We start from the raw sequence: 22378 nt of genomic DNA, 5'->3' as shown, positions 1-22378 counted from the left end.
CTTGACTTTTTATAAGCAACTCGACGGCTGTTTCTAGAAAAACAGGGGACGCTTACCCTACCGGTGTACCTGGTCCAAGCTCCCAGTTTTTAGTGGAGTCCGAGTTGCTCATTTGCTTTTGTTACTTCGTATGTATGATCTTAGTTACTTTATGTTCTTTGTTGTGTATGCCTGTTTTCCATGTCTGGTCGTTGTCCCTGGATTACATTCTTTTGATTACCGCTATAACCCTGGTTCTCTTGATTACTTTCTCACATTTACTTGGAAGGGGTTGTCACACAATATTTCACCGTTAATATGTTTCTACATAATATTTGCATTCACTCACGTTAATTTGGGAGGGATTGACACACCGTATATAGTGTAAATCTGTCAAAATTTCGATATAATATTTTCTTTCACTAAGGTTAACTTGTTAGGGATTGACAAACCGTATACAAAGTAAATCTGTATAAAGTTTCTACATAATATTTGCTTTTACTCACGTTAACTTGTCAGGGATTGACACACCGTATATAGAGTAAATTTGACAGTGTCTACATCATATCTGCTTTAACTCACGTTAGTATATCAACTCCACAATTAAGAATAAAAACGGTGAAATATATTGAAGTTGAATGAACTATTTTTCAATTTCATCCTTACACCCATTTTAAATTCAATTGTCTCAAGAGTTAAGTCACTTTGAATGAAATTGTTTATTACTAACATGATGGCTTCCTATAGATTATTATGTTCTTCTGTGGTAAGTGTGCTATAGTTGTTCAAGTAAAATCCGATCTGTATCCGAAAAGTATAATAATCTGTGATATGAATTACAGAAACAAATTGGTAGTTGCTTGTAATAGTTAATGAGGATTTTTTTTATCCCAAACAGTTTTCCATCATTCTGTTTACTCATGGTCTATAGTATCTGATGAAACATAAATCAGATGTAAACAAAGTACAATATATAGGTTATATAACTCCATAATCACTCAAATTTCTTTAATTCAAATTTAGTGAAATATACGCTATTATTACAAGAGGTGAATAACTAAATTTTTTCCGACATTGCTATTTTTTACCTCGTACCTACTGAAATGGGTTTAAGAATTTATACCAGCTAAAATTTGGTGCTAATGCTTTAACCTTGCTGCACAAACACAAAAATATCAATAAAAATCTTTTTTAATTCTATCAAAATATGTTTTAATTGATTTTCTTTCTAAAATATGACAAAAGGAGTTTCTTTTAATGACAGAAAATGGACATTCGCGGATTATATCTCATGAATTAAACCATCATTCACATTTTGATAAGAAATTGGTTTGAAGGTAATTGATTGTGATACGTTTTCAGATTAATCAAATCTAATTTCTTTCCAGCTGCATGCTCAAATATGGTTGCGCGTTTTTATATACATACGAAATAGTTCATCAATTGTTAGGCAGGATAATAGTTTGAGTCAGATGATAGTTGTTTCCCTAAAAAAATTGATAAATCTGCAAAGTATTTTCGGAGAACGTTATGCTATGCTAGTTAAATATATCTCTATTAATTACACGCCTACTGTGTTATACCTTAAAAACTCATTTGTGAAATGACTAAATACAGTCTGCATATTTTTGTAATTGAATAAAGTGGTAGAATTTTGTCGATTTTCAAATATAAAATTTTGATAAATAATTTTGCAACACGAATATCAATTATTAAATAATTTGTATCAGGGGATATGAGAATAATTTGCAACATATGTCTCTCGAATTTTTCCTTATTAAGAATGATACAAAAAATCAAATATGATGAAGCACCCGTGGACAGGGATAACAGGTTTTAATTATGTTAGAGAAGAGTTTAATAGTTCCGGTCTGTTCTTTATTTCGCTTGTTAGTACCATTTAATGATTATCTTGTACATTTTTTATTATGCGTTCGGTATGTACAAGCTTCCATGGATATTAAAACACTCTGTTTTATACACACATTTAAGAAAAGGTAATGTTATATTTATATGAGTTATGTTTTCATACATTATCAAACATTAAGTAATATATTTTATATCAATAAGTAGTATTGTTTGATCAATTGCACCTGTTTCGATAAGACATTAAATGTAAAACATTATGATGACATTACTAACTTGGTCTTCATGTATCTATCAAGTTCAATTTAAGACAAACATAATGGCCGCCTAGAAAACATGTTATTGAGCCAAACAATACATATTGGCATGAGCGTTATGTTCCATATAGACGAATGAAATGGTAATCATAGTCATGATTTGATTGAAGATGCTTTTAGAAATGTTTTACATCTGTTTCAACCCAATGTAAAAAAAAAACAGTTTTACAAAAATCATAATATTTGTTTAATGACGTTATTTGTTAAATTTATTTGTATTTGTCGATGCATTGAAATTCCTCAATTTCCTTTGTAATCATATTCATGAACAGAAATAATATTTGTGCAACACATGAAACCAGCATTAAACGACAAGATGAATATTAAGACAGATTTTTTTAAAATTATTCCTTAAATCTCTCCTTTTTAATGCAAACAAAGTCGCAAATTCGTTATTTTATTACAGTTAAATGTCTCTAAAATGTAACTTTTGAAAGTTGGATAATGCCTGTCAAATATTTGGAAGTGTCAGAATTGTCTTAATTTGAATAGAGTATATGGTTGTGAATGAAACCAAATAATCAGGAGACGTTAAACTTATAACAGTTTACATAAACTTTCAGTCCGGTATATCTCCGCGGCATCTTCTTTAACAAATAAAAGAGTAATCCATTAAGTCACCGATCTCTGTCGGCGACGTATTGTTTTACTTTGGGTTTTTTGTCATTATTATTATTACTATTATTATTATTATTATTATTATTATTTCGTCTTCTTCGAACTTTTCCGGAAAGATTCTAGACTACAACGATAACGAATCACATTGTGCTAAACCAGAATATTGAATTAAAAATTGTAAAACATGCAACATTCTAATAAAGGACTCATTCTTCACCACGTCGTGATGGCTTAAGTTGCAAATCGACATACATAATCTGCGGATTGGACTTCATCACACCCGAACAAAACTCTTTACCTCTCACTCTACTATATTCCCTTTACAAAACAAATCATCACACTCCTGTTTCTGAACCTACCTCATCATTGAACAGACTTATTGCCATCATATTGGATATTGATTTCCACAGACTCTATAAACCAATTTGCGTAAAAAAAGTCCGTGTGTAAACAATGGTATAGATGCAATTAATTTAGCTAACATCCTTCATCATAAAAAACGTCACGAAGAAAATTTCCCCTGTATTTCAAAGACAAATCAATACCGATTATTTCAAATTCTTTTCCTTCACCTTTTGCATACAAAATTTTCTATTATAAAACGCTATTGCAGGACCTCGAGATTGAGGAATTCAAGGCTAAACCACCTGACTGTTCTAGCAAAGAGCAATCAAGGGAACCAAGGTTATAGTGGTAATCAAAAGAATGTAATCCAGGGACAAAGACCAGATATGGAAAACAGACTTACGCAACAAAGAACATAACGTAACAAAAACATACATACAAAGTAACAAAAGCAAATGATCAACTTGGACTAACACTAAAAACTGGGAGCATGGACCAGGTACACCGGTAGGGTAATCATCTTCTGCTTTTCTAGAAACACCCGTCGAGTTGCTCATAAAAAGTCAAGTCCGGGGTAGACAAACGAGGAAAGGAAAACTATGTCACGTTGAATAAATCAGTTTTCATGGTGCAGATGGATACACCATAACGATCCACGAGTTCATGATGACGACCATAAAACTTCTGTAGTGATGACTTCAATCTTGTAGCAACATAACCCTGTTCCAGAAGCCTATTTGTTAGAGTACTAGCGCGATACAAAAAGTCTGAGTAGTTTCGGCAAGCTTTGGCATAACGTATGAGTTGTGATATGAACACTCTATACACCGGTGCTGAAGGGATGTTGCCACAGATCAAAGGAAAGTTAACAATTCTAAATGAAAAGTCATCACTTTTGTCGTAAAGTGTGGCCAATAGTTTTCCTTTACCATCGATTTCTGAGCGTAGGTCAAGCTATGAGGCTGACTTCACAGTGTCTGTAGTATCCTTTATATGAAGTTCTTTTGTGGGTAGATGCGATGTATCAAATCCCCGAAATTAGGATTGTTTAAAGATAACACGTCATCTATAAAGCGGAAACTGAGATTAAAGGATCTAACGAAACGATATTCTTTCCTTCGGATCTTCTTCATTCAAACATGGTCGTTCCTGTCATCCTACTATAGAAGATTTAAACATTGAAAACGAATCTCTCCGTAAGGTCCTTTCTAAAGATTCCATATACCGTGAACCATACTTCATAAATTGGAAAGATAATTTTAAAGTTCATACGGATGCCGTAGGGGACTACACAAGAAAATGAATGAAACGAGAACGACAAGATTTTCTCGAAACCCTCTATTCAAGATTATTGTCAGAATACAACAGCATTTAAAGCAATGATTTTACCAAAGAGGATGTTTTCAAAATGCTGGATTCTTTTTATCGATAACATATTTGTCCAGTGTGGTGGCGCCTTTTTCAACAAATAATCGGTATTTCAATGGAAACAAATTTTTGTCCTCTAGTTGCTGACCTATTCCTTCACTCTTATGAAGCTGACTTTATATCTGATCTGATTCGAAAGAAAGAATATCGTTTGGCTAGATCCTTTAATATCAGTTTCCCTTATTATATCCACGTATGAAGACCACGTATTATCGTAAAACAGTCCTAGTTTCGATGATTTTATACATCGCATCTACCCAAAGAAATTGAGATAAAGGATACTTCAGACATTGTAAAGTCAGCCACATACACTTAAAAATCGATGGTAAAGGAAAATTGTTGACCAAACAAAGGCGATGAATTTTTATTCCGTATTGTCCACCTTCCTTTCATATCACAACTCAAACGTTGTGCCAGAGCTTGCCGCAGACTTTTTGTATCGAGCTAGACCTCTTAAAATAAAGCTTCTGGAACAGTGTTATGTTGCTCCAAGATTGAAGTCTTCAACACAGATATTTTGTGGTCGTCATCATGAACTCGTTGATCATTACGGTGTATCCATCTGTACTATGAAAACCGATTTGTTCAACAGCCATAGTCCCGAGTTGCTCATTTACTTTTGTCACTTAGTATGTATTATTTTGGTATTTTTGTTCTTTGTTGTGTATGTTTTCTGTGTCTTATCTTTGTCCCTGAATTACATCTGTTTTTTTATTTCCACTAGAATTTAGATTTCCATGATTAGTCTCTCAGAAACCATAAGCCTTAGGCTGAATCTTGCAAAACGTTGCATACATACCCGGTACCATCTGAAGTTGTACCTAAAGTACTTCGAAAAAGGCAGCCACTTTAAATAGGAATAGGAAAAAAGTTTAAACTATAGCACATTGTAATATCTTGGAAACCTAGGTGCCTAGGAATTGACAATTTGTTACGGAGGTAAAGTTTGACATGCAAAACAAGATTATGCAAAAAATCGGAAACGATATGTTGTTCGCCTGAATTTCAATATGAAAATGACTTGTCGAAATTAAATTGTGGGATTTCAATTTCATGTGAAAGTGACTGATGTTTCCACAAAAACTTAAAATGCTCCCTTTTGGCAAAAAAAGTGTTTTTTATTGTGTTTTATGTTGTAATGTAAGAAAGTGTAAGATTATTGGTCTTCTATTGGTATCATGTCATCATTCAGCTATTGCCATCTAATTGTGATTTTTTACTTATAATAGATAACAATATGATATAGACTACAAGCCAATTACAAACCAGCTAATGATCTACTTTCATTTGATGAAAATACAATTTCATTTTTGTATAGATATATAGATGACATACATCCGATAAGATATTGAATACAGGGTTTTCTGGATTATACATCCGATTTATAAGATGCGTGTCTGGTTAACCTGATAAGGTAAATTCAGCGATTAATTGTGTCAAATATATTACAGTTAATTTTTTTTCAGAGTTATCAATATGCATTTCCTGTCCTAAGAATATCAGTATAATTACATGTACCTACTGACCATAGTTACAAAAACAACTTACTACTTATACTAAATCATCTAAACATTGTGAATAAAAGTAACTAAACACCCATGGAAACATCAAGATTAAAACTTGAATGATATTTCACGATTATTATTTGTTTTTCTTTTTGTTAATGGTTTGAATTCATGTGGTATAATTGTAATTGCCTAGAGGGTAACCTGACGAGGTCCCTTATTATATCACGTATAAAATAAAACAAATGATATTTAACCGTACGTTGCCTTCAGCGTGATTATTCTATTCCAGATAGAACAATCTTTTTGAAATTAGTACTTTAGTAGAGTTTTAGCCATACTAAGCAGAAATATTTGAACATAGAGTGGATCTTTATCAAATTTAATTGAATAACCATAATATTTTAAAATTTGTCTATTGTATCGATATCAATTAAGGCATCTACATAGTTTTTGTTCCGATTATCTTACTTATTAACATGTGTGCATGTCATATGCAGTTATATGAGGTAGATGTAACCTGTTAAGGGACGAAGTTGATATAAATATATACTTTGTTAAATCTTCTTGTGGATATTTTCCCCTCTTGTCGCTTTTTCACGACATCTTGATTTCCTGGCAGACTGAAATCGGGCTCTCAGTACTTCCAAACTATCATTTCATTTAGCATTAACTGCTATTATGAGGACGTCATTCTCAAATCTATTCAAGTGGAATTTAAAGTTTAAGCATAGCTAATAATTAGTGTTTTATTCGTGAATATATAACTAATATGGGTATGTTTCGTGTACATTTGCTGACTTTACATATCAATCAAATGTTTTTACCCTAAGAAATGTTTACAGGATAATTATTTACATACAGATGTCAGGGAATCATGTTCTAGAATTTTTTTTTAAAGAAAATGACCTCTTTCATTTTGTATTATCACACCTCTTTCAAAACTTTTAAATCCTATACTCTCAGCTGTCAAAGAGGTTCCCCAGTCTTACCACAACACCTGTTACTCCCGTAGTGGTATTAATTCAATGTGGATCGTTACACAATCCTAGTTTCGATGATTTTATACATTGCGATCTGAAAGAAAGAACATCGTTTAGCTAAATACTTTTATCTCAGTTTCCGCTATATAGATGACGTATCGTCGTTAAACAATCCTAGTTTCAGGGTTTTGATAAATCGCATCTACCCCAAAGAACTTGAGGTAAAGGACATCACAGACAGTGTAAAGTCAGTCTAATATATTGACATACACTTAGAAATCGATGGTAAAGAAAAACTGTTGACCAAACTTTACGACAAACGTGATGACATTTCATTCAGAAATGTCAACTTTCCTTTCATCTGTGTCAACATCCCTTCAGCACCTGCGTATGGAGTTTTCATATCACAACTCATACATGTATACGTTTTGCCAGAGCTTGCCGTAACTACGCAGACTTTTTGAATGAACGAACCACGCCAGTTCTAGCTGATTCCAATGCAGACCCTTCTGAAATAACCAACCACCACAGTACTAGTTCATTCCAATGCATAATCTGCTTAATCAAATTACCACACCAGACCCCATAGAATGAACTTACTTCGCCAGTACTAGCTGATTCCAAGGCAGACCCTCCTGAATAAACTTACCACGCCAGTACTAGTTGAGTTAGTACTAATTGATTCCAATATTCTTTGTAATGACTAACCTATGTTTAGATGCATTAATCTCCATAGAAGGGAAACCTTTCACTTTCAATGCGCTGCAGCAGATAATAGTGTTTTGTACTTAGTCTAGAAAAGGCAGAATTACAAATAGCACATAGAAGTATGCCATTAGCAAACCATATACTATTCAGGTTTCTTTAGACCAAAAGCTAATTACGGTACAGTCGTATTAAAAGTTATTTCTCTGATAAACATCTCAGATCTTCTTTTCGTAATTTCATTATGTCTTTAAGTTTTGTTTGAAATATAACAAAATTCGCCAGTTTTTTTATATATAAAAACCAATGGAGCGTATTAATGATCATGATATATTTAAGGAATACGGTGCGTTAAAGAAAAACAAATCACCGTTTTCTTGTACGGATCTGTTAAAAAAAATTAAATCGGAATACGATATTTTATATGATTTTTTCCTATATGAAAGGAAACCAATCCATGGATCTTGAAGTATATTATGAAAACATGTAAGTGATATTTGTTTACATGTTTTGTGCAATGTTATTGATAAAAAGTGATTTTGTTGTGACTTCACATCAATTCATTACCGTTTAAAGTACGTAGTTGACTAATTATGGAACGGGTTTTGAATGCCCATGTTATATTTGGCCATAAGAAACTGACTGCTATCTTTAACCCTTTGTTGTTACATTAGACGTATGCACACCACATATCTGGGTCTAAAAATAGATGTAAGGGTCTATAACTGTGTAGATCCCAAACATCATAGTAGTATGCATACAAGTAAAAAGGATCGTTAACTCAGTAGACCATAAACATCATAAAGTATCGGTAAAAGTAAAAACAAAATACAAAATGCATTGTTTACACATGTATTAATAGATGAGAACCTTACACCACCAAATGAGTTGTTTACACATGTATTAAAAGATGAAAACCTCACTTAGCTTCTAAAGTACTATAATGATTATGGGATTTTTAAAACCTATCTTATCTTTGAGGTTCTGAGTAAACAATAATGCTTCGTGTTAGAGAAAGACATATTAATCTATAGTATCATTAATTTTTCAAATGAAATTTCTCTTGTTCTTTCGAATTATTCTTTAACACGCAACCATGATATGTTTCATCATTACTGTAAGTGAGAATAAGGCAACGATCTACATCAGTGAGCATTTAATATTATTAAGTATCGGAAGGGGCTCTTTTAGTACATTTTTGGTCATATGAAACAAAGTGTTACACTAAATGAAAAGAAAATGTAAAGTACGTGACAAGCAGCCTTTGATTCTGGGGATGTAAACAATAAATTTGTCAGTAAAGGTAAAAAATGCTTACAAATAAGTATTTTATCAAATCAAACCAAAAGTTTTAAATGCTGATTAAAGTGGATTTTTTTTATATATTTTATTTGGCAAGAAAATCGCCAAAACAAAAAGCTTTAAGGCTAAATTAAATCTAGTAGCAAACAAAATAATTATTTAAGTCCTTATACAAATTATAAACAAAATGTTCTTCCTTATTTTGTCTATTGGATGTTTGGCTTGAAAATAACAACCATTCCTAAATTATCCTTTTAGATTTTTATCAATCCGATTTTTAATCTCTCTACAGTTGACACATGATGTTAATATTCCCTTACGGTACATATTTTGAATTTGGATGTGGAAGGTCAGACAGTAGGTTAATGTAAAGACAACCCACGTGATTAAGTTGCTTCAGGTTTAACGAAATAACACGGAAGTCTCGTAAAACGCACGGAAATACAATCACGCAATATAACTGTGATTCCTGTGGGGATATAAATGTTCACACGATTAAGATTTAAAATATCTCTGTATATCTTGATTTATGATACAAATTAGGTAATGTTCTAATTCTGTTCTTGTTATATGTCATTTTTTAGACTTATTCAAAGGATAAATAAATATTTTCATGCACCCAAGATGTCGATGGACAAAAGGAGAAACAAAATGGAGAATAAACAACGAATTACTTTAACTTTGAATCACGTGTACAGTGTATCAAAATTTACAATATGTATATGATTGGTATTTTTGTATTCAACGAAGTACATAATGTTCAACCTTCAAACCTTTAGAACGACACAGATGATGCCAACATTGAAAATGACAAGATCATTACAGTAAAATAACAGAAACAATCTAAAGGAGAAAAACAGTGTGGAACTAATGAATAGTGTCGGTTAAACAGAGAGATCAAGGCAGTAAAATAAAACACATAACATTAAATTGTACAGAGACTAGAATATGTAATTCAAAGAATTATAAAAATTCTCCCTCAGTAATTAGTGGTTTTTATTTGTTTCAATTCGAGCTGGTTTTCTTAATATTTAAGCTTTAAGGAATACGTTAACATCTTGAATGTCCCTTAGAAAAAGGAAAATAATTTTTAAATAACGGTAACAATGAAATAACCGAACACTAATCCGATTCATAATCAGGTCAGGTCTAAAGTAATTATGGCAGAATAGGTATTACACCACCAGAGCAGCTGGTACCGCAATGGTCCTGACTTGGCTCAGGCACTTCAGACGGAATGGTAGGTTAAATCTAGGTTTAACTGCGCGCTTTACCTCCCTCTTTCATTGTGGCGTGACTATACCAGTGGTGATTAAAAAGCATTTGCATGCTTCTGTCATATTCCGTAAATCAGCGATCATTACTCATTGTTTTAGGTTACAGACCACCAATTCAACCAATGAGCATTTGGAACGTACGCAAAAATAGTCCTACGCAGATATTACCCCTGTTCCTCATAGTGCTGTGAAAAAAGTTCTCATCTTATTTAAAAAATTTAAACAGTTTCTGAAAGGAAAAACATTTCTGTACATTTTATAGGTGCATTTTGCTTCTTGTGATGTGAAGCCTAATCTCCATAATGATTTTTAAATATACCCCTATCTTGTGAAAACACTGGGATTTCCCATGCTATTTATAGACCCTTCACTTCCGGTGACCAGTACTGCACTGCAAGTCTGCTAACCCCACATGACATTCTGAGGATTGTGAGCTGACATATGTAGAATCATGCTGATATATAGTCCTCTGTAGGTTAAAGTTAAGGTAAAGTCCAGAGAAGCCATTGAATATTGTGAAATTAGCATAGAAGCCTATGGAAAGTGGAATTAGTGGTTTTTAGCCTTAAGATGAAGCCATGGCAAAATGAAAAGTTTCTTGAAATAGCTTTAAAGTACTTGAAGATCTTCTTAACTTTGCCATGAGAGGAATACACTACAAAAATCCTTCAAAATATGCATTTTTTTAAGTTATAGGTCCAAATTATGGAAAATTGGTCTTTTTGGCTGATTTTTATGTCCTATCTTGTAAAAAGTGTAGAAAATTTGGTAAAAATACCAAATATTAAACTTTGAGGGCTATATTTACTTAAATATGGTGGTAATAAGCACTTGAAATCAAGTTTTGTGTAGATTTGAGCAAAAATTAGGTTAGAAATGAGGAAAAACTCACTTTCATTACTGCGGTTAAGGCCATATAAGCATTCCCCTATGGCAACATGGAAAATCCATTATTGAGTACATTTTTTTGCTTTAGGTGCCCTTTACTGGTCATGTTTTAATGTGAAAACACTGTATTTACAAATTTAAAGCCAAATATATCACCTTTTGTGAAAATTTAAAGATTTAGGATTTTTGACATGTGATCAAGAAAAAGGGGGAGGCATGTCAGAAATAATTTTTTTAAAATAGACCAATTTCTCAGAAAATGATTACTTTTAAAACTATTTCTTCATTAATATTGTTAAAAAACAAGTTGTGATTGATATTTTTTATTTGAAAAGTCAGAAAAAGTTCTTTGCAAATATTTAATGCATTTCAGTATGGTAGAATATTGTCACTTTTTTGCTCGCACAACTTGGTTACCCTATATTTAAAAATCAAATATTTAAAAAAGTGCTTGTCACATTTCACTGAAACTTTGCAAATGCATTCAGTATGTGTGTAGAAAGATACCTGTATAGTTATTTATTTTTTCTAAGACAAAAAGTGACTCTTTAGGTTACAGACCACCAATTCAACCAATGAGCATTTGGAACGTACGCAAAAATAGTCCTACGCAGAAATTACCCCTGTTCCTCATAGTGCTGTGAAAAAAGTTCTCATCTTATTTAAAAAATTTAAACAGTTTCTGAAAGGAAAAACATTTCTGTACATTTTATAGGTGCATTTTGCTTCTTGTGATGTGAAGCCTAATCTCCATAATGATTTTTAAATATACCCCTATCTTGTGAAAACACTGGGATTTCCCATGCTATTTATAGACCCTTCACTTCCGGTGACCAGTACTGCACTGCAAGTCTGCTAACCCCACATGACATTCTGAGGATTGTGAGCTGACATATGTAGAATCATGCTGATATATAGTCCTCTGCAGGTTAAAGTTAAGGTAAAGTCCAGAGAAGCCATTGAATATTGTGAAATTAGCATAGAAGCCTATGGAAAGTGGAATTAGTGGTTTTTAGCCTTTAGAGGAAACTGGGTATTTTGCAACTAGAAACTGATATCTAAAAAAACATTGTTATTATTACAAGGTTCTTTTATAGCGCATTAAATATTCATAATAAAATACTCTTAGCGCTTTACAACATACATTAAAATACATTTACAAAAACTTAAATGGTGTTTTATAGAATGTTAAAAATTATGTTATCAAACTTAAAATAATGAAACAAAAAGAAATTAAAAATTAATGAAAAGAAAAAAATCATGTAGCGATGAAAACATTTGGAGAAAAATAATGAAATATTGAACAATGCATAAAAACGTACTGTAAACGTGCATAGCAATATAAATAGACAGTAAATAAATATCTCAACAGTAAAATACATTTAATACATTCTCAATATTAAAAGACAGCTGATAAAAATCTGAGACTCAATAATTAAACGACAGTTAAAAATCTTGATATGCAAATCTAAAAAGGTGTGTCTTCAGACTTCTTTTAAGACAACAGAGTGACCGTTCATTCTTGAGAGTACCAGATAGGTTATTCCACAGAATAGCAGCTGCTTTATCGAAACGTCTCTCGCCATAAGTTTTTGTGCGGATGCGATGTTCAATGAGAAATGAACAGTCCTCTGATCGCAGTGACCATATCGGCTGATGGACATGGACCAAGTCTCGTAGATAGGATGGAGCACTGCCACAAAGACATTTGAAAGCGTGCATGAAAATATTTTGCTGGCAAGGGTAACGCATAGGTAGACAATGGAGGGAAACCAGAGACGGAGTGATATGACTATGTTTCTTAATTTTTTTTGTATATTGTTTGTTATGAATTTTGTAAGACGCATACCTCTGATTCAGGGGTCTGTAACGCACATATTCAAGGCGTTCATGGAAATCAGATTAGTTATTATTTGATCTAGCGTAGCGAATCAATTGTGAAATATAAACACCATATGTAGGAGATGAAAGAAATATTGCTGTGCAGATAATGAAAATTTATGTTATTAAAATTAAAGTCGTCTCTTTTATCATAAATATTGTGCTGAGACGACCACTGCTGTCAAATTCGAGATGTAGGCCCAAAAAGATGTAGAAAAGGCTGTTTCTGTAGTCTCCTTTATCTCAAGCTTTGGTGGATATATTGACGGTAATCATAAATCAACAATGGCAAAAGAATTAAATCACCGCCGGATGTTATAGTAAAACGTGCATTTGTTTCACTGGCTAAAACTGCCCTCCATATTATCAAATCTGTTAGACAAGAATAGCTCTGAACATGTTAATTTGTTCCCCTTATTTTTTTAACTTGTGACTTACATTATAAGTATTCTGCGCGCGTGCGTGTATTTTTGTTCCAAACTGGTTATTTAAGTATTAGCATTCTCTACTCATTCAAACCTTCAGAATATTGTTGTTCTGTTAAAGTATGTACAAGGCATTCATAGCATGATTACTTGAGTTAATTAAGTCTGACAATATTCTCAAAATGACTCAAATCGACGTTTCCAGGATATTTTGCTTTCGTATGAATTTAGAATATTCTCTAAGTTCTGAAGTACCTTTTTTCAAGTTGTGATACGGTGGAGTCTTATGTTTTATTATGTATTGGTATGTTTAGCTAGTGAACGTAGGTTAGCATTGCCTTGAACTATGTTAAATGAATTGTGTTCTCCAGTAGATGTCAGATTGTGGTCATCCTTAATTACGAGAAATTGTACATTATCTTCATGGGTCAGTTTACTAATTAAAGAATTTGAATTACCGAGTTCCTTGACAAGTCATGAGAATAAATTGAGTCAAGTCAAGAAAAGATCAAACGCACACGATTCATTACAAAATTATTTAAAAAAAAAAACACATACCCATGTAAGTCAGCTATACAATTATTGACAGCCTCGCTGGTAATTACTTTAACTAAATGTGTTATAATAATTCCTTGAACCAGCAATAGACCATCATTATTAGAAATCTCAACGGGGACACTTCGGCGGACTGACAACAATATTATTTATGTACTGTAGAATGTTTGAAAGGCTCCGTTTAGTTTCAAGACTTTCATTCAAATAATTGTGCATACAAGAGTAATATGTTACAATAGATTTGTTTTATCATTAATCATTTATATTATATCAAAGCTACAATTCACTCAAAGCTCACAGTATCAACTCAACAATAATAACCTTATAAAACAAATTCAAAGCTTTATTGAACTGATCATTCTTCATATCTATGGCGAGTAAATAAACAGTATTAAAACAAATAGCGACCACCTAAGCAATAATTAGTAGTCAATACAATGTAATTTTTACCAATGAGTGGGGCTTCATAGTTAACACTATTTCTCCGGATACTGATTGAACTAACTTCTTACCTGAATCTCAATAATCTTTATTTTTACTTCTATACAAGTTTTTTTTTTTCAAAACTCCGGTAACGACGTGCAAGGTTATAATAAACAAACGAACAAATTCCTCCTTTAACCTGACTAAAACATTTTGTAGTTTATGTTCGTCCCCAAGCGAGATGTAAGTTATATTTTAAACGAAAAATGCAAATATCATATATTTTGGTTCTTTTGGAAAAAATATTTGTTAATTGAGACTTTCTTACCGATCAGATCATTGGGGTTTTATATCGCCATTTTGAGTTATGGTGCGGTGCTATACTTGAAACGTTGTTTATTTTTGTTTGGACATGCTACACTAAAGTACTGATATTTAGTATAGTTTTAATCATCGCAGTCAATCTATTTGTGACTGAAGATAAACTCTTGAGTACTGTAGCTGAATTAAAATATACACTAAGGTAAAATGTAGATGCGATATTGTAGTAATATTACTTTTGTAAAGGAATAATCAAGGGAACCAATGTTATATTGGTAATCAAAAGAATGTAATCCAGGGACAGACAAAGACCAGACATGGAAAACACATACACAACAAAGAACATAAAGTAACTAAAATCATACATACAAAGTAACAAAAGCAAATGAGCAACTCGGACTCTACTAAAAACTGGCAGCATGGACCAGATGCACCGGTAGGGTAAGCGTCCTCTGCTTTTTCTAGAAACACCCAACGAGTTGCTCATAAAAAATCAAGTTAAGGGTAGACAAACGATGAAAGGAAAACCATGTCACGTTGAATAAATCATGGTGCAAATGGATACACCATAACGATCCACGAGTTCATGATGACGACCATAAAATTTATGTAGTAATGACTTAAATCTTGTAGCAACATAACCCTGTTACAGAAGCCTATTTGTTAGAGTTCTAGCGCGATACAAAAAGTCTGCGTAGTTTCGGCAAGCTCTGGCAGTCTGAATGGAAAATCATCACGTTTGTCGTAAGGTTTGGTCAATAGTTTTCATTTACTATCGATTTATACAAGTAGGTCAAGATACGAGGCTGACTTCATAGTGTCTGTAGTATCCCTTATCTCAAGTTTTTTGGGATAGATACGATGTATCAAATCCCCGAAATTAGGATTGTTTAAAAATAATACGTCATCTATATAGCGGAAACTGAGAAAAACTTTCATTTCAATTCTTAAAAAATTATGGAATTGTGAGACTAAGATTTTGCAATTATGTAAAGGATGCACTTACATTTGTGTTTTTTTTAATATCATGTGACCGGGAACGGAATACGATTTTCCTTGAAGTATTTATGTACAAGTGAAATATGTATTGAGTTGATGCGGTCCGAAGCGTGTATTACCGTAGTCAAGGTTAACAATGAAAACAGGCCCCAGGCGATATAAGACCAATGAAACTTATAAATAAAGAGAACTGTAAGCAAATGGGCTACAAGCGGAGACTTTTAGAAAATAAAAACAAAATCGTTGACAATTTTGTTTTCACTTTTTATTATAAATGTGACTATTATATTTTTTTTATTCCAGGGATGATATATTCTTCGTGTTTCTAAAATGGTGAAAATATATTTTTACATCGTTGCTTCGTATTAAATGTGTTTATTTTGACATGTACATGACAGACTATCTAAACAAATAACGTATATCTTAAATCAAAGACTTCTCGGTAACAGCAAAAATAAAACACATATCTATTATTTTAATTAATTTAACATTCATGTAAAGTAATTTTAAGGACCAGATGTCTCAAATTTTTCTGCGAATTCAACCGTTATCGTTGTGATATAACTGTTGTATTGTACTATAAAGTTTGTTTTGTTAGATTTCCGGGTCAGCGTCCGCAAACTAATAAAGTGTGTCTTATAACTGTCAAAAGATAATTGAATGATATTTGATTGAGGATGTCTCTCTTGCGTCAGGGCATGTTTTATTCAATTATTGAACAAACGCCATCAAAATCGGTGCGACGAGATTCGCCAGAGGATATTGACATGGGCGAGTATGCTGTCAACTGGTCTTACGACTTGATTTGTAATTGAAAATCAAGCAACTTGAAGTACTCAAATGTTCCTTTTTTTATTTTTGAGACTTTGCCTGATATGAAAGTTAAATTATGAATAAAATTTGAGTTGACTTTTCGATGAACCACCAGTTGACGTAATTTAGTATGACCCAAATAATTTCTAATGAAACCTTATGATATATCTTATTATATCACATGTTTCTTCTGCGTACCTTATTTATGTATAGTTTGTCAGATCCTCTAATACATATATGTAAATACAGCAACTTTATAAAGCACCTTTTTGTAGCAAATGAAACATTAGAACTCAGTTTATATTATTAAAAAATAAAAATATAATATACCAAAGTGAAATGGAAGAGAAAGGACAAAACGTTTATATATAGAAGGCTAAACTTGGCATGCAAAAATCACTCAAATTTATACACACAAGTTATACGTGTAAATGTAAATGAACTATAGCGTAGGCAGTCCAACAAACATTCGATGTTGTATTTAGAAATTAGGTTGGAGTTTATTGCAGAGACATGATCCAAAAAGAATATGTGCTCGTCTCTAATTTCAACACAAATGACATTGCTAATTGAAGGAAAATTTTGGGTTAAACTATGTTTTATTTCTATCCAAACCTTCCATATTGGTCATACGAGTTCCATTGTGGATTCCTCTTGTGTACTAAAAACTTAAGAAAAAGGTATAACTGTAGTCCACTCAGTGTTAAAATAAACCACTCTGATATAATTCATTCCGTTGTTAGCGATCTTTTAATATGTTTTCCGGTTGATTGCAATATCTTATCGCAGTTTATCATTAGGCGCATTTCCTTGCATCCTACCTTAAAATATATCAACAGTGAGATGTAAACCTGTATATGGAGGAGAAATTAGTATATTGCTTTCAAATGTGAGGAATGTTAATAACTTGGTCATCTGTTTTATCATAAAGTTTTTGTATGAAGTGACTGCTGGTGTCAAATTCGAGAAAAATGTCTAAAGATGAGGCAGGGGAAGCCATGTCTGTGTTTCATTCAGCAGAAATTTGATTATTGATGGATAAAACATCGTCAATTAATCTGTATATGAAATTAAAAGACATATAGATTCACTATTTTTTATCTTTGAAAAGACTCAAAGGAATTCCCATATGTAAGAGTTAATGAATATATGGCGAGGAGAGTTGAAAATGAGACAAAAATGATATCGGTCAGGACCTTAAGCATAATGATTACCTTTTTTTCGGTTATGACAGTAGTTGCATAAGGGGTGCTACGTGTAAACCGCATAGAAGAATAATATGTTCTTATAAGATTGGAGATTGATGATTGGGTTATCTTTCACGGCTTTGAAAAATTCAATTCTTTTTCACGAGTGGAGCGTAGAATGTCTTACCTCCTTATTGTGATACATAGTATAAAGTGACTATACTATACTCTATCAGAATATACTCTCCTAGGTCCATGACTCGATGCCAAACCTACTGAAATAAAGTACATATAGGGATGTAAAGGGGGTTAATAAAATATAACTTAATGTTCTTAATATGCGTTTATAAGGAATGTTCGTGTCATAAATGTCTCCGACGCTGAATCAATATATCCATTAGGAGAGAATTCAAAGTTTTGACAGTAAATAAAATGACAAGACCAAGTTATTTCATCATTTGTCAATTTCAATAACATTCAATAATAGTAAGTAAACGTACGATCATCTGTTCAAAAATTTTTTGGTAAATATAATTTATTTTATCAGACATTTTCCTACGCAATAATGAACAGTCTCCAATGTATGGTGTACTCTTTCATCAAACTTAATAAATTTTGAATGAAGCTACTGATACACTCTCTTTGGTATCAGCTTCCTTAATCTCCGGTTTGCAATAGAAAAAAACCTCTACGTCATCATACAGATGGAATGCGGTAAACTTTACTTAAGTAATGTAATGTTCGATCATGATCAAAGTTGATAGTAACATGGTAAATGCTGCATGGAATAAAGCAGCGATTTCAAATACATCCTCGAGTATTTCCTTACTAAATAAAGATGAAAAGTAATAACAAAATTACCGAACTGATGAACTCAAGGCAAAAGGGAAAGTCCTTATAGCAAATGGCACGTGAAAACCCGGAAAGTTGAACATAACAACGGAACACGAACAAGACATATATATTATATATAAGTGTCAAGGTTAAAAGATTCGTATTCTTAACAAACGACAAAACATTTGCGGTTATGATAGTTGATCTTGATCTTTAAAAGCGATGGGTATAACATCTAATTAATGATACATTGCTTGACAAACTGACCTGTATATATTTTGCATATTATGATAACGCTTAATAGCAGAAAGATCTTGACAAACTTTCAATTTAGATTTGAAAGCAGTGTATGCAAGCAATAGAAATGAAACTCAAAACTGAAGAGACCTCATTTTGTTCTATTTCCGTCATACTAGGCAGAATGTACTGATAATATTATGCCCTACATCCAGTGTGTCACTCACATGTCATACCAACTTACATAAACCCTTCTGACAACTGGACATTATTGATGTTTATCAAAATAAAATATCAAACATTAGCTTCTAGTTAAAAGACAATGTATTTGAATAACATCAGAAATTTGTTCTATATTGATAGAGACTTTTAGTAGAGTGCGAGTTGCTGATTTGCTTTTGTTACCTTTATTAGGAGTTTATTTTAATTTAGATCCATTTAATGTATTTAATACATTATCATCAACATTACATTCCAAGGTGCCTTACTTCTACATGTATGTGTCCTAATGCGTCCAATGTCAACGATTAAGGTTGATGATATTCAATTCAAGTGAAGTTATTTTGTTTTAAAATGCTACAATCAAGTGTATCCTTACTTCTTCTGATGAGTTAGTAGAACACACATATAGTGCCACTTGTCGTAGTATTAACACACATATAGTGCCACTTTCCGTAGTATTAACACACATATAGTGCCACTTGTCGTAGTATTAACACACATATAGTGCCACTTTTCGTAGTATTAACACACATATAGTGCCACTTGTCGTAGTATTAACACACATATAGTGCCACTTGTCGTAGTATTGATTCAAGGCTGCCATTGTCGAAATTGCCGTCAAGCGTAACGTACTCAAATGTTAGTTTTTTAAATACCCAAAAATATATGAATAAACAACTCACATGCGCGTTGTAAGTTTCATTATTTTGTATATAAATTGTGTATAACCACTGATCACTCTATATAGATCGTGTATAACCACTGATCACTGTATATAGATCGTGTATAACCACTGATTACTATATATAAATTGTGTATAACCACTGATCACTGTATATAGATCGTATATATCCACTGATCACTGTATATAGATCGTGTATAACCACTGATCACTGTTTATAGATCGTGCATATCCACTGATCACTGTATATAGATCGTGTATAACCACTGATCACTGTATATAGATCGTATATATCCACTGATCACTGTATATAGATTGTGTATATCCACTGATCACTGTATATAGATCGTGTATATCCACTGATCACTGTATATAAATTGTGTATAACCACTGATCACTGTGTTAGGTTCCTCAGTTGGTTGATTTATATGGAAGATGAACGTATGATTTTTATTTTAAATACAGATTTGATTACAAAAAGGGCTGCGGTAATATATATGTAGATTGAGTAAACATCATGTACATGTAATTAGTAGTTTGTTCTGCACCATAAATTATCTTAACCAAAGGGAGTTTCTGAGTTTTATATGGGTTAGCATTTCATTCAGAATGAAACAACTCGGTATATAGTACTAAAATCTTCTTTGAACGAAATTTGTTAAGCATGGAACATCGTTTTGTGTAAGTGTGGGAAAATATCGACAAATTAGCAGTGGGTTCTAGTCGGGTGATTTGTTATATGTTTTACAAAAAAGATTAAGAAATCCTTTTCCGAAAGATTTATTAGGATTTTGTTTGAATCATAATATAAGCACATTATAGCCGTCTAATATAGCGATTACCGAGCTAATGTAGCTTATTTTGCAGACACAGATAATTATATAGCAGAAAAAGGTGATTATATATCATATATAGGTAATTATATAGTAGATATATGTGATTATATAGCAGAAAAAGGTGACTATAGCAGAAAAATGTAATTATAAAGCAGAAAAAGGTGATTATATAGCAGGTATAGGTGATTATAAAGCAGAAAAATGTGATTATAAAGCAAATATAGGTAATTATATATCATATATAGGTGATTATATAGCAGAAAAAGGTGATTATAAAGCAAAAAAATGTGATTATATAGGAGAAAAAGGGATTATAAAGCAAACAAATTGTAGATATAGGTGATTATATAACAGTTTGTCTTTAACATGTATTTTGTCATAGAAATAAAAACTATTGAGAGCAAAGTTTTAAACCAATAATACGTTATTAATTGAACTGTCAAAACAGATGTCCTCATTACATTCATTATATTTGGCCGTTGCTTAGAATAATTCTCATCCATCTAAAGTTGTATGGTCGTCATCATGAACTCATGGATCGAAAAATGTCGTTTAGTTAGATCTTTTAATCTCAGTTTTCGGTAAATAGATGACGTATTATATTTAATCTATCCTGGTTTCAGGTTTCAGGGATTTGATACATCACGTCTACCCAAAAGACCGAAGAACTTGAGATAAAGGCAACTACAAACACTGTGAAGTAAGCTTCATATCTTGATCTACACTATGAGATCGATGTTAAAGGAAAACTATTGATCAATTTTTTCGACAAACGTGATGACTTTTCATACAGAATTGTCAACTTTCCTTGCATCTTTGGCAACATCCCTTCAACACCTACCTATGGAGTTTTTATATCATAACTCATACATATATGCGTTATGCCAGAGCTTACCGTGACTACGGGCTACGCATCTTATAACTAGGCTTTTGGAACAGGGTTATGTTGCTACAAGATTGAAGTAATCACTACAGACTTTAAGGTCATCATCATAAACTCGTGGATTGTAACGGTGTATCCATCCAGACCATGAGAACTGATTTGTTCAAGTTTTCATAGTTTTCCTTTCCTGTTTCGTCTGCCCCGGACTTGACTTTTATTAGCAACTTTACTGGTGTTTCTAAAAAAAAGCGGAGGACGCTTATCCTACCGGCGCACTGGTCCATGTTCCCATATGTGGAGTCCGAATTGCTCATTATTTTTATTACTCTGTATGTATGATTTTAGTTACTTTAAGTTCTTTGTTGTGATTTTTCTATTTTACATGTCTGGTCTTTATCCTTGGATTACATTCTTTTGATTTCAGATAGAATTCTGGTTCCCTTGATTACTGTCTCCCTGATCGATACATTGAATAGTTCTGCTGTGTTTTTTGATGTTGAATTACTTTGGATTAGAGCAAAAGCAAATAATCAGCTTTACATCAAATATTCATTAAAATATCGTTTGGAAAAAACTGGTGGTGATAATTAGTCAACATTACTGTTCTCTGATGTGTAATATAGAATTCTACGTATTCGTCGCGTCTGATACGTATCCTGACATTTGAAAAAGACACAGTGTCGTATTTTAAAACGAAAGGCATGTTAAATGCTGGAATACCTTGTAAAATTCCAAATAATGACAATTCTGCACTTTGTGTTCATGTTTATTTTTGTTTATGTTCGTTTTTAGTTTTTGTTTTTGTTTTTGTTTTTTTTTTGTCGTTTTTGTTTTAACAAAAAACAAGTTTTGTTCAATAGACTTTAC

The sequence above is a fragment of the Perna viridis genome, chromosome 13 (assembly GCF_037379345.1).
Source record: "Perna viridis isolate PV_CMFRI_1.1 ecotype Kerala chromosome 13, ASM3737934v1, whole genome shotgun sequence".
NCBI classification, from domain to species: Eukaryota; Metazoa; Mollusca; class Bivalvia; order Mytilida; family Mytilidae; genus Perna; species Perna viridis.
This window is presented reverse-complemented; position numbering follows the sequence as displayed.